Source organism: Telmatherina bonti (genome assembly GCF_933228915.1).
Source record: "Telmatherina bonti genome assembly, chromosome: 21".
NCBI classification, from domain to species: domain Eukaryota; kingdom Metazoa; phylum Chordata; class Actinopteri; order Atheriniformes; family Telmatherinidae; genus Telmatherina; species Telmatherina bonti.
In genome coordinates, this window is record NC_136630.1 from 17,361,453 (window position 1) to 17,373,911 (window position 12,459).

The following is a 12,459-nucleotide window of genomic DNA, read 5'->3' on the forward strand; positions in this document are numbered from 1 at the left end:
TGGACTGACTCTCCTGTTGAGTTAGGACGTTTTTTCGTGGAAAACACGTGTTTTAATAAGCCTGGAGATGGACGATTATTGACTATATTCAAGCTTTTTAAAATTGGTGTTAGAGCTGGTAGGTAGCCAGACAACTGTGGATTTTCCTTTTTTCCACCATTGCCACCTTTTTGAGCTGGTGTTGAAAAGGTACAGGTGTCAGAAAGAGGCCCATTTTCTTCACTTGGCTGAGTAAAGGAATGGACCACTGCATCCTCTTCCTGGACTCCAAGCTTTGATGTCTCAGATGCAGCAGGGACTTTAGGTGGAATATTTCCAAGACAGTTGTCTGCATCAGGAATTTTCTGGATATATGAAGCCTGCACTGTTGTCTCGTTTGCCATGAATGGTGTTTTTATTTTCCTTTGCCTTGACAAAATCCAAATGAACTTGTCTTCTTCTTTTTTTTTTTTTTTTTTTTTTTAATAAACAGAGCTCATTATTAAATTGTCTTCCAAGACATAGTTTCAGGGGTTGTCCCAGACTTGCATGAAAACAACCTGTAGATTTAAAGATCCCATTAAGAAAAACATTTTTGGTTCTACATTCATTGAATCACCAACACTTAGCTCATTAAAAATAATAATAATAATTTTGACAAAGATCCAAATGGCTTTGCAGTATAAAGGTATGTGGCATTTAAGGAAAAAGACTCAAGTTACTTCCTCACATGGTGAGTTCATACAACATAATTACTAAAACAACAGTCACCACTAATTTGTCATGAGATCTAACCAAAAACTACAAAATATTTACAGTACCAGGAACATGAAGCTGTTAGTCTGATATCTGACAGAATAGTAAACTTCAAGTCTACAGGACAAAGTGTAAACATTTAGGAAAAGGTAAAGGAAATGTATCTTAGGCCAGTCTGACCAGAACACAACGTACTACAGAGTCCAGTATGCATAAGATAATATAATAAAGACAGTTATATCGAAACTTCAACCACGAGGATATGATTGCTAATTCATATGCTGAAAAAAATTCCCGTATTCCAGGTTTAACTTCACATTTATGGAAAACAGTGACAAGACTGAGCTAATGCTGTTTTTGTAACGTTAGAGCGAAAAAGACACTTACTTACCAATAAACTGGTACGTACCAGTGAAGTTTGTGTCAGTTAAGGACTTTAAACTGTCTCTGCCAAACTCGAGTCAGTAATAAGAAACATTAATGCTCTAACTTTGGAAAAGTTGAGGAAATTATAACCAGTAAAGCGCGACTCTGGTTTAAACTGTCAACGCCCCTCGCGCTAATTTTATAATTCTTCTTCTTCGTTGGATTCTATGGCAGAATACGTCCCGTTAGTACACCACTGCCACCTTCTGGACATGTCTTGTTCCTGCAGTTTTTATTCTGTTACTTAACAGTTGTTTTCTTGTAAAAATAGTAAACGAAGGACCTTCAGCCTTGTACATTACTGCCATAGTCAACAAAATTTTCTCACAACCCATGTCTTTTCATTTATTCAACATTGCCCATTGTGTCTCTGATTCATAACTGCATGGTCCACCGTTTTTAATTAATCACATTGCTCATCAACTAGATGTTCTTCCCCAACTTTTAATTCACTCAAATGACCATGTCCTATCCTTATTTTGACCAGGATTATTACTTTGTATCAGTTTATTTTGATGTTCTTATGATAGCTATTCTGTTTTGGATTGAATATCATCCTCACGGATCTTGATACAGTGGCTGCTGTTTGATGCATAATGTCTTTCCCCTCAAATTTTAAAAGGTTAAGTTTGTATACATTTTCTTTCTTTTAACTGCTTGATTAATGAACTTATCTGCTGTTTTGTTACCCTAAGTGATGAGCCAAAACTCCCATGGATGAGATCTCTGTACCTTGCTATCTTACTTTTGATTACATTGATGTCATTTCATAAATAACATCTAGACAATTACTGATATGAGACTATACAAGATTAATACTGAATCAGTACAGACTAAAACTTTGTCAGGCAGGACCAGATCAGTTTAACTATAAGTAACAATAGTCTAAACCCCAATTTCTGTGATTTAACATTATGTTTCCAAACCCTGTGCTTGCTGGTACCAAGCCTGGTCCTTTGACTTATTTGCATCGATAGTTTAAATCTTTAGTTACCATTATAGTTCCAACCAACCACAGCTTAATGCTTCGTTTTGAATTAAAGTGACTAGATGCACTATACTAACTGTTTGCAAATAAGTAAAAAAATAAATATTTTGTTGCAAAGCACTTTCAGCTACATCAAGTACATCAAGGTAAAAAAAAAAAAAAAAAGCGGAAAAGTATTACAAATACTTAAGTTGTGCAGAAATGATGCCATTAAGAAACAACTTTCGATAAAATTAACAAACATGGCACCTTAAACTGACTGATCACAAATCTGAGATATTATTTTATTTATTAGTAAACACATACCACTGGTTACACTCCTGGCAAAAGGTGTGCATCTGTGTCTCACAACTGTGTCTTGCCACTCATGTAAAACTGGAGTATTAGAGTTCTGCATTATCATACTGTGATGTGTCGTCTCTATAAATGCAATAGCTGATTTTTCATGACACTGTGCTTCCCTTTTTTAGTTTAAATGCATTGTTGTTCACACTAAGTCTAAAAACATAGAGCAAAGACGCCTTTTGCATAGAAGAAAACATTATTGCCATTTATTACAAAAGTTAAACGCTTAACAAGTACATAACACACAAATGTTTTTCTCTAATTTGTTAAATAAAAAGAAATGCCATTTTTATATTATATTCAGATATTCACACATTGCACTGCATTCAATCATTCACTCTTTAGGAGTTTTCTTTAGTTTGCTCTTCAGTTCAGACATTAGTGGATTTCCAAATCTGAGGAGAAAAGATAAAACAGAATAAAAAAACTGCCACAACTCCAGATAGTCATTGAGAATAACAATAAGAGCTAAAACGTTGTTGTTTTACCCTGGATGTCCTGGTGGCATCCATCTAGGTTTGTGTTGTGCCTCATCTTGTTTGGGAGCGTCACACTTCCCTTCTTCTTTTTTCTGAGCTTCCTGTTGATATTGTGTCATTTTATTAATCTCATGTTTCAACATAAGAGAAAACAGATATTTAAAGATTAGTGGACATACTTGTGGGTGGGCTTCGTGGCCATCTTCATTTCTTACGACCCATTGTGTCTTCTTTAAAACGGGAAGACCTGCACCAAGCCCTGGAATGTGAAAAACATGAGAGATTTACTGACAGGTTATAAGATCTAGTTGGAAAAAAGAGTTAAGATGTTGAGTTTTAATGTGTTTACAGTGAGTAACTTACCAGGTAATTTAATTCCAATGCCCAAGCCTCCCAAAGGCACACCCGCAAGCACTTTGACCGGCATATGTTGAGAGGGAGTGGGATCCGCTGAAGGCATATGTAGCAGAGAGCGATGATTTGTGGGCGGCCTTATACGAGGGTTTTTAACTGCGATGCGTGATTTTCGCACTGTGAAGTCCAAGGCAGGAGAATCTACCTGAAATTATAAAAAAAAACATGAATTCACACCTTATCCTACGTTATGAGTGCAGCATGTTATGATTTACTTGGAGACAGTACCTCAATCTGATCTTCAGATTTTGTTGCTTGCTCTTCAACCACCTCAGCCCTGCTCAGTTCAGGTGGTGATTCGGTGAGATCTTCTGACCTTCTGCAGTCTGCTTCATCCTCTGAGAGCATCCTCATTTCGGATTCAGTGCAGGGTTTCCTGTGAGAACCACATTCTTTCAAAGGAGGCTCTGAATCATCTTTGGGTTGTCCTGATTCAGTGAGTTCGGGTTCATCTGAGGAGTCAGATGCGGTTGCTTCGAGCGGCTCATCTTCAAAGTTTTTAATCTCGACTTGGAAAAGAGGATTCATTTGAATCTGTGATCCAAAATGTGCTTCTTCAGTATCTCCACAGGCTCTCACAGTGACTTCCATCTCAGCTTCAGGCCCTTCATCTGGCTTTTCATTTAATTTCCCAGATTCCTGATCAGGATGTTTTTCCTCTGGTAATGAAACACCTGAATCAGGGTCAGATCCATTCTTACAGACTGTCTCCACGTCTTTAAAATAAGATGGCAGTGTTTCAGCTGTTTCCTCCATCTGCACACCCTGACTTTCAGAGCTAGGCGCAGAAAATTCTGGCACAGTAGCTAACATGTTATGTATGCCTTGAACTGAGCTAGTGCTTGTTAATTTTATGCACTCGCTATCATTGAAAGCTCGATCTAAAAATCCAGACTTTAGAGCTGATGAAGATGTTTCTGTGTCATTTACTAACCCAGATTCTCCTGAATTCAACTCCTTTAGCTCCTTTTCTGATTTGCCCGGTTCTTCGATCTGTGTGTCTGCCATTGGGCCCTTTTGTGGTTCTGGCTCAGAGATGTGTTGTTCTAGAGTCTCCTCTGACATTGCTGTTTCTATCCACAAGTCAAGAATATCTTCACCAATGACATCCTGATGCTCTGTGATTAAGCTTCTTGGGTCTTTGTGGTAGCTCTCTGATTGTGTCACATGTCCTGTTGTTTCCTCAGCTGACATCACAGGAAAAGCTTCTGGTGTGTTTGTCTTTGATTCATCAGCTGCTTCAGTGTCTTTTATCTCTGTCTCATTCATCTCTGAAGCTCTGTGGAGGGACTGACTTCTCATCTCTTCTGTGTCAAAGTGCAGAGACGATTCAGATTCGGCATTCTCTTTGTCTTTCTGACCTGTGATCAGCTCAGCTGCCATTCCTGCTACCTGCAGATGAGCCCTCTCCTTTCTGTCTTGCATTTCATCTTCTTTTTCATCCCCCTCTGCAGCATCTATCCCAACATCTGGAGTTTCTGCAGCGCTGTCATCAAGTGAGTTGGGTTCAGCCTCAAGGACTTTTGAAGTTTCTCCAGCAAACCTGACCCCCTCATCTGCTGCTGTGGCTTCATTTGTTTCACAGACATCTCCAGAAGCTTCTCTGAGATCTTCATCCATCCTAAATACTGCCACTTCGGCCCCATCTTGCAGCTCTTCTGCTGTCTTATCAGTGTCCTCTGCTGAGCCAATGTCCGTCTTCATTGAGCTTTCGGATAAGACTTCCTCTCTTTCCTCAAATGAATGTCCTGATTCCTGAATTTCTGCTGTGGCACGCAGATCCTCCTCTGAAAGCTGCAGTTTTCCTCTGTGCTCCTCCACAGCTAAATCAAAGCTGCATTCACTTTCCTCTTTGCTGACTCGTTTCTCCTTCAAGTGCTCCCTCAGCAGTAAAGAGTGGGCTCCTGCGGCTTTGTTTTTAAAGCTCTCCTGATCTTTGCTCTCCTCCTCTTCTGGTAACTGAGTGATCTGGACTTCCTCGTAATTTCCTTTCTCCAGGAACCATTGTGTTGTGTTTTCATCTGGCCTGAGTTCATTGTTATGATCAGGAATTCCTTCTTGTGTTTCCTCACATACTTGGGCATTTAGCTCCTGCGATACAGCTATCTGACCTTCAATAGACCGCAAGGGAATATTTTTAAACTCTCTGCTTGTTTCCTGCTCAGTCTCACCTTCGGGATTTACTGTAACGGGGGTCTTTGTGCAAACTGTTTCCAAGCAGCCACCTTTGTTGTCAACTTCGCTGGAGAGCTTCTCCTCTTCCATTTGATCTTTATCAACCACTCGCTCAACTTCTGAAATTTCTTGTAAGCTTGAATCTGTCTCTGTAGTAGTTTGCACACCAGTGACCAGCACATCCTCTTGCTTGTCTGTGAACTCAGTTTTGTGATACTGTGTGTTTTCTTCAGCCTCTTCGCTGCAAATATCACTCTGAGTTAAACTGTTTTCCTCTCTCCAGATGTCTGTATCGACTCTGCTGTTCTTCTCTGGATCTTCTTCCTTTGTATTGTTGTTTGTACTCTTACTGATATCTTCCTCCACGTCTTCCTCATCATCACTATTGATATCTTTATCTACCTCTTTTTCATCATCATAGATATCTTCCTTTACTTCTTCTGCTTCATCCACATTGATATCTTCATCTACTTCTTCATGTGCTTCTTCATCACTGTTGATATCTTCCTCGACATCTTTATCTTCTTCAATATCAAAGATATCCTCCTCTCCTTTTTCTATGTTATTGTTGATATTTCCTTCTTCTTCTTCCTTATCATCGATGTCTTCCTCTACATCATCTTCTTTTTCTTTGATGTCTTCTTCTCCATCTTCTTCTTCTTTATTATTGATGTCTTCCTTAAAATCTTTTTCTTCTTTATCTTTCATTTCTTTCTCTACATCTTCTTCCTTATTATCAATGTCTTCCTCTACATCATGTTCTTTGTCTTTGATGTCTTCTTCTACATGTTCTTCTTCTTTATATTTGATGTCTTCCTTAAAACCTTTTTCTTCTTTATCTTCGATGTCTTCCTCTACATGTTTTTCTTTCTTATCATCAATGTCTTCCTCTACATCATCTACTTTTTCTTTGATTGCTTCTGCTACACTTTCTTTTTTTTTATCATCAATGTCTTCCTCTACATCATCTTCTTTTTCTTTGATGTCTTCCTCTCCATCTTCTTCTTCTTTATCATTGATGTCTTCCTTCAAATCTTTTTCTTCTTTATCTTCAATGTCTTCCTCTACATGTTTTTCTTTCTTATCATCAATGTCTTCCTCTAAATCATCTTCCTTTTTTTTGATGTCTTCTTCTATATGTTCTTTTTCTCTTTCTTTGATGTCTTCCTCTACATCTTCTTCTTTATCATCAATGTCTTCCTTAAAATCTTTTTCTTCTTTATCATTGATGTCTTCCTCTAGATCTTCTTCTTTATCATCAATGTCTTCCGCTACACTTTCTTCATTATCAAAGATCTCCTCTCTCTCCTCTTTATCAATATCTTCATTTCTTTCTTCATCATTAATATCTTCCTCAACATCTCTTTCTTTTTCTTCACAAAATATATCCTCCTCTACTACTTCTTCATCATCATCATCATCATCATCATCATCATCATCACTGATATATTTCTGTACTTCTTTTTCATTGATATCCTCTTCTTCACTGATATCTTGTTTTTTGATGACAACAGTCGGTACCCTCTCAGCTTCAGATTTTTTGTTTTCACTGCTTGCATCTTGTCCAGCAACAATGAACTCGTCCTTTGACACATCAGACATGTCCTCACAGAGAGAGAAACTACTTTGAACTGGTTTTGTCCCTTCATCTGGCTTGTTTTCCTGTTCTAAAGCCAGCTTCAATGTGCCTTCACAGTTTTTTACTTCTTCTTGTGTCAGCTCCTGCATCCCTACCTTTTTTCTGAGCATGCTGTCCTCCTCTTCTGGCCTTAAATCGATGAATGTACACACTTTTACCTTACTATTTTCTTCTTTCAAGTCTTTATCACATTTTTCTTCATTTATCTGGATCTCTGTTATGGTTCCATGCAGTTTTTGATGACCATCCAGTGTGACAGCACTCACAGTTCTCTCTTGAGCTTCACTTTCTCCATCACTTTTTTCCACTTCTTCTGTCACTCCATCTCCTTTAAGACCTTCTAACCCAACATTCATATGTTCTTCATTATTCTCAGGTGTCTCATCTTGTCTATAAGTGGAGAATTTTTCATTCTCTGTTTTCTCTGGAGCATCTACATTTGCTTTGGCATCGTCAATAAACTTCCCAGCAGGATCTTTTCCAGTGTGGCCCAACTGTTCTTCTTTTATGCCCTCAGTGTTTTCAGTCTCTCTGCTCTCATTGCCTCTTTTCAGCTGCATATCGTCTTCATCAGATCTCAGTTTATCATCTTTTGTGCAAACTTCCCAGGCAACACCTGGTAAAGATGACATCGGCTGATGGCCTGTTGCAAGTGGCTTTTCCTCACTGACTTCCCCCACGCCAGTGTCAGCCTTTGCATGGCTGTTTTTTGAAGACTTGCTGTCAACTGTAGATTCCTTGAGGGAGTTTTGTTCATTGCTGGTTACTTCAGCTGGCTGTGACCTGAGGAATCTGGTCACAGCTCCACTTATATAGCCCTGAGAAAGAGATAAAGAAATCTAGCTTCAGCTGAGTTCACTATAGAAAGCATTTGATTTTTTGTTTTTTTGAAAAGAAAAAAAAAAAAAAATCAAAAGACTGGCTATAATGAAAATAGACCAAAACATGTAAACACAGTATTGTATGTTCAAGGTCTCTAATCCCACTTAAGAATAATTGTAGCCCTAAAATATACCAGAGCATTTACACAATAGTGTCCTTCTAGCTGTACAGGCTGTATTGGGAAAGCCCTTTCCTGTTTCAGCACAACAATGTTTCTATGCACAAAATGAGACTCGTAATTTGATTTCTGAATTTAAAACAAAAATAACTCCAATTGATCTTTGAAAAATTCTGACACATATAAAAAAGTTTTCTTTTCACAAGAGATGCATCTACACACATTACGTTGATACTGCATTATTTTATTTCTCCTCTCTAAGAAGGCTATAAGCCATAAACAATGGCATTGTCTAAATTTAGCATTGCACACATGTTACATAATAAAGATACCTCTTGTTTCCGGAGGTCTGTTGAATGTTTCAGTTATAACCAAGGCTGGCTCTAGGAATGTAAATGTCAAGAGAACATCATGCATACACATCATGCTTCAGCCCTTTTTTGTTGTGTGTTTTCTTAATGAGACTGGCTTGTTAACCGGTGTATTGCATGGATTGCTGTTAGTCAGGCCGGTACTCTAAAACCTGTCCAGCCTGCATGTCCCACCTGAAACCAAAGCTCCTGCTGGTATAAGTCTTCGGACTGAGGTTGGCAAATAGATTTGGCCTGTGACCAAAATCTTTCTGACCAGCTGAATGGCAGGCCAACATGACTTCTTCAAAGCCAAAACCTGATTTTTCTTATTTAGTTCTATTCTATTTCATTGTATTACTATATCATATATATTATATAAAATTCAAAAAGAGACTGTAAATCATGATATTTGTATAGTGTATATATATATATTTAACATTGTGTGACCTTTAGCATCCTTTATTATTTAGCAGTAAATAAGAAAGTGTTTCATGGAGGTTTAAACCTTACACCTGGCAGTGTGTAAGGAGCAGCTGCTTCACCAGGTGAACTAATTGGGACAAAATAAAATGTAATCTGGCAATAAAGGAAATGGATTTCATAGAGAGTGATACAATTTGCAGTTCTAACACTTTATCACTGGATCTGGAACAATGCAATTTGATATGGTAGCAACTTGTAAATGACAAGTTAGTACCCATCTAAAACACAGTGTAACTCATAATAATCTGTTGTACTCTCAGTTGACCCATTATTTAAACCCCTTACTGTGTTGAAGAAGACTACAAGTGAGCAGTTAAGACCACAAACTCACTTGTTTATCCTCACTGTTGAGGTAAAGAAATTAAGATATAGTCATTTCAAATGTTATAGATTTATGCAGCCATTGTTCTTTGGTAACCAGAAGAGTCGCCCCCTGGTGTCCACAATATATAATGCAGGTTTAGGACAATTACAAGTTGGTTTCACTTTTCAGATATAGGTAGTTATCCAGGTAGTTGTTACAGCTAGTTATTGCCATTCGATTAGAAATTTTATTTTTTTAAATGCAAATAAAAGGCGACAATTCTACACTGTAAGTTTAGCCACAGGTAAGCTAGCCTGTCAAAGCAGTGCCCTGTTAAAAAATTTCAGTCTTAAATTTATTACATAAAACACTGATTCTTGCCACATAGTGACTCCCATTTCTCAAACCCCTTGGTGTGACAGAGGTCTACAGATGAAACCATGATACTCTTGAATGTGGTTGTTGGGTCACTGTTTAACTATATTTCACAAGCCCAAATAAACCAAATAATTTATGTTAAGGTACTGATAAGAAATATAAAAACAGTCCAAATACAGAACAAAATTCATGCCAAATAAAATGCAATGAGCTGGTGAAATCCAGATTTTCTGAAATGTTGTGGATTTAAACTTTTTTACATTTGGTTAGATACTGCTGTGCTTTGACTAACCGATTTGTCTGAAACATTTTGCATTCTAATTATTGTGGCCATTGTTGTTTTTCTTTGTTCCATCATGTCACCCTGCGTTTGTCACCACAGTGTGCATTGCAAAGCCTAACAGCAGCGGTGTGAACAAATATAGTCATGAACACAGCATAGTTGAATTAGAGGCGCAGAGACGTCCGATGTGTGTCTGTGTGTGTGGGTGTGGGCTAAAACAAACAACCACACACATATATTTATTGCATCTACATGGCTTCACAGACACACACACAAACTTCTCTTAAATGCATTTCTTGCGCAACCTAGTTTTAGTACATTGCTCAGCGCCCTGTCCTGCGCAATACAACTACTTAAAACATTCCTAACTTAAAGGAGTCATTTTGTTTACAATTAAAACTATCTAAAAAACTGTTGCCACATATTTAAAAGAATTTTAGAATATTTTATGAAGTGTAAAAAGCTTAAAAGTGGTAATTCTTGTGTAAAATGTGTAATTCTTGATAAGCAAAGTCATCTGTCAACAGAGCAAAAATATTTGTGCAAAGAAAGAAAGAAGGGGTGTGTGAGAAGCACAGGGATGGACTTTTTTCTTGCATTTGTCACTTGTGTATGTATGTATGTGTGTGTGTGTGTGTGTGTGTGTGTGTGTGTAAGTTTACTGACATAGGAAGTCACTTTAAAACATATTTCGCAGCTTCAAACTTTGAAACCAAGCTTGTTATTTTATCACACTTCTCAATGTTGAGGTGAATTGAAATAATGCAGCAGCTTACCCAGACCGTCCACATCGTTCTCTCCATCCTGGACAAGGGACTGTTTGGGTCCATCTTCACACTTCTTTACTTGTTATGCTGTGGCCATCTGGCCTGATTAAACAAACCACTGTGTCAGTTTCTGTGCTGAGCAGAAAGTCAACAAAAAGCTGCTTCTAAATGCAACCTGCATTCAATATCAAACATGTCAGTTGACAGCTAACTTCCCCTCTCCAGCCACACATGTCCGGGGTGTTATGATGAGGAGGAGGGTGGAAAGGGTGATGTCTGCGGATGTGAATAGAGCTTAAACTGGCCACAGAAAAAGTTTGAGATGTAATGCTGAGCTGATGTGTGCCTTTTGGCCTGTGCACCTACAGCAGGGGCCTGGTTACGACTAATGGTAGTTGTGGTCAATACACATCAGCAGGTCTTCTGCATCACCTCATTTACAGGATCAGCAACCATCTTTTTTTTGTATCTAAACAGGTTTTACTTTGAAACACACCATCAAGACCACAGACAAAAAGCATTCAGGGATTGCATTTAGGTTACCAGCTATGATACCAGAGAAATTTCACTCACCTTGTTTTAGAAATGAAAATTTTTCATGTGAAACCTACTTTTACAGTTCAATATGCTGTGCATATGCATGAACACTAACTTAAAGCTGATTTGCCACAAGCGTCTTTAACTTCTGCTATTGTCATTTCATAAAGAGGAACTTCTCCGGTTTGATAATAAGAATGTTTAACGGACAAAGGAGATTTATTATCCTCACAAAAACACTGAGGGAAACCTTTTTCGAGTCAAAAGAGAGTTGTTTAAAATCTGGCACATGGTGTCAAGTGATATAGGACATCTTTGAAAAATTACAACAAAATGTATAAAAACAAAGCAATCAACAGCAGGGCGATGGAGTTAAAGAGAAGTGGCTTTACCACAGCTCCTTTTCGACGTCATCAGTTACTGCTGTCATGGCAACGTTTAAAGGTGCAGTGTGCAACAAAGTCAAAGTTCAATAACATCTAATTTTTCTCTTTTATAGCTAGAGAGAACTCATACAAAGTAACTGTTGCTTTTATCCTCTTTGAAAGAACCATTTATATTAACTCACCATGAGTCTGAAAGATCCTTAATCCTGGTCCTCGAAGGCCAGTGTCCTGCAGGTTTTCCAAGCATCCCTCTAACTCAGACTCTACCTCTGCTCATGTCTGCTAAATACACTTTGATTTGAATCAGGTGTGTTGCAGCAGGGACACTTGGGAAGCACGCAGCACACCGGCCATTGAGGACCAGGACTCAGGATCCCATACCATGCCATATTTGTTTACTATGGTGTCTTTAAAGTGGACAAACAACTCAGTGTAAAGTGAGATTTTAAACTTCTGTGCCAGTTTTTATTTTTTAGCGCTGTCTGGTGTAAGTAATGGCTTAAAAAGACTAACTGAAGAAGAAACAAAATACCTGCAGTGCAGTCATTGCTACATCTGAGGCCACTGAATTCCTTCATGTATAAGTTTTATCTCTGAAAGAATATTGGTCACTGATGGCCACCGTCCATTCAAAAAAGGCTCTTGGGAGTCAAGTCATTGCTATACTAATCTTTACATGTCAGTCTTCTTACACACTGTATCTTGAAAATGTTCTCTCATGTGAGCTGATTATGTTTATGTTGTTTTTTTGTGCCACATGGCACCTG